Source organism: Balaenoptera acutorostrata, chromosome 15, assembly GCF_949987535.1.
Source record: "Balaenoptera acutorostrata chromosome 15, mBalAcu1.1, whole genome shotgun sequence".
NCBI lineage: Eukaryota > Metazoa > Chordata > Mammalia > Artiodactyla > Balaenopteridae > Balaenoptera > Balaenoptera acutorostrata.
Window position 1 is genome coordinate 64,147,946 of NC_080078.1, and position 2,776 is coordinate 64,150,721.

Here is a 2,776-nt window from a genome sequence, read left to right on the forward strand (position 1 = left end):
GGCCAGCCGCCACCCTACCACTGGCCTCTGGGGGTGGAGCCTCGAGGGGCGGGGCTATCTGTGGGTGTGGCTAACGGTTAGTGGCGTGGCCACAGGCAAGCTAGAGAGGGGCTGGGGCGGGGTCCAGGAGCCGAAGGATACGCTGTGGGTCTACATGGGGGTGGGGTCATACGGCTGTCCGGGCGGGGCCACGAGTTAAGGCAATGAGCGGGTGAAGTGGGGTGGACGGGGCCATTAGGGGGCGGAGCTTCGTGTCAGGGGCTGGACCCTAAGACCCTGTGGAGGAGACTGCACCCGCCATGGCCGTCGAGGGCCGGCGCCGCAGCTCAACCACGTGGGAGCACAAGAAAAAGAGACAGAACCGTGGATCCTGGTGCGAGGCTTTGGGCGTTGGGATGGGCTGCACATGGCGGAGCGCTGGACTCCAGGGACAGGGCTTGAGTTTAAGAGGTAGACACGAGCTGAGAGGGACTTCGCAGGCAGGTTGCTAGCGGAGGAGATTTGAGGGAGCTGGTTTCCCACGGTGGGGCTGGAGCTTTGGTCTGTGGGCGTGGCTTAGTGTGGGGCCTGGTGTCTAACGCTGACAGGCTCCGCCCCCTGGGATGAACGCATTGCTGGCTGTTTAGGGCTTGGGGAAGGGGTGAACACTGTCCCCACTTCGAAACTGGAAGGGAGTTTAAGAGATTAAGCCCCTGTTCTGTTCACAGTCGAATACGGAAAAGCCTGAAGTCCCACACTGGCCAGAGAAGAACCCACAACTCCTGGTGTGAGGGAAGAAGGCTGGAGGGTGGAGCTCTGGGTCTGGGCCTCTGGAGACCTGGTTTACGAACCCTGCTCAGACACGGTGTAAGCTCCACATCGACCCTGGTCCCGGCACTTCAGTTCTCTAGGCCTCAATTTCCTCATCTGTGAGATGGGGGTCCTAATAACCCCTACCTCACAGGGACTGTGTCAGAATTAAATCAATGGGGAAATATATTGTACACTGTGAATCTTATGCAATCAATATAATCACTTTTATTGAATGCTTACTATTGGCCAGGCTTAGATCTAAGCATTTTCATGTGTTTTCTCAACTTTACAGTAGCTTCGTGGAGTAGCTACCGTTAAGAACACTCCCATTATACAGAAGGGAAAATTTCGATTTAGAAGATCTAATTGGCCCGGGTCACACATCTGTGAGTAGGGCAGAGCTGGGATTCAAACCTAGGCTTGTTTGACACTGGTGCCTGGGCACTGACCCACTCTGCTAGACAGCTGCCAACCACACAAGTGCGGTGTGATCATTACCAGAAAAATCCCATCAGTTTGCACATCTCAAGCAGCCCTCATCTCTGCCTCTTGTCTCCATCTTCCACTCCTACCTGGGATGTGTTAGGCAATAAATAGGGCCACATCAGTCTGTAGATTCCCTGCACCTTCAGGTAGAATCCTCCACATAAGATACCATCAAGGGGGAAAAAAAACTCACAAGAAAATAGGTACGTATACAAATTGTCCACAGCAAACTTCTGTTTGCAAATAACTAGAGGCCAAGCCAAGTATCCAACAAGATGGGAATGGCTCTATATCACTGAAAACCCACTGAGGGGACTTCCCTGGTGGCGCAGTGGTTAAGAACCCGCCTACCAGCCTGCCAATGCGGGGGACACGGATTCAAGCCCTGCTCTGGGAAGATCCCACATGCCGCAGAGCAACTCAGCCCGTGCACCAAAACTACTGAGCCTGTGCTCTAGAGCCTGCGAGCCACAACTACTGAGCCCGTGCACCACAAATACTGAAGCCTGCGCGCCGAGAGCCCGTGCTCAGCAACAAGAGAAGCCACTGCATTGAGAAGCCGGCACACTGCAACGAAGAGCATCCCCCACTTGCCGCAACTAGAGAAAGCTTGTGCGCAGCATTGAAGACCCAACACAGCCAAAGATAAATAAATAAAATAAATAAATATTTTTTTTAAAAAACCCCACTGAGGCCACATACATAATGCAGTTGTATTATATGCACACGTGCATATAAAAAATAGATGTCATTTGTTCAGTTTGCTATACATTGGCACATGAGAGGGCTGATTAATATACATTGTCATTTAAACCTCACATGAATCCTGCACAGTCTTTATATTATCCCCATTTTATAGATGAGGGAATTGAGGCACAGCACTCGTAAGAACAGATCTCTATGCAAACATGGGTCTCTCTGGCTTCCAAGCCCATATCCCTCCTACCCCTTTCTGCAGCCTACATAGCAGCAAGGGATGAGTTCACAGTTCATTCATTCATTCAACAATATTTATTGAATATCCACTATATGCCAGACACAGTGGTAAGTATATAAACAAGTAGTTGTAAACAAGATAGACAGTGTCGCACCTCACAGGACATACAGCCCACTGGGAGGCAGGATCTCATTGTGGTTAAGAACAGGAACTTTGGATTCTGATTTTCTGTGTTCGAATTCCTACTGTGCCTTTTTTTTCCCCATCTTTGTTGAGATATAATTGACGTATAACACTGTGCCATTTTCTGTCTCTGTGGCCCTGGGTGACTTTTTTAACCTATAAGCTTCCATTTCTTTTTTTTATAAATTTATTTATTTTATTTATTTATTTTTGGCTGTGTTGGGTCTTCGCTGCTACGCACGGGCTTTCTCTAGTTGCAGCGAGCTGGGGCTACTCTTCGTTGCAGTGCACGGGCTTCTCATTGCGGTGGCTTCTCATTGAGGAGCACGGGCTCTAGGTGCGCGGGCTTCAGTAGTTGCGGCATGCAGGCTCAGTAGT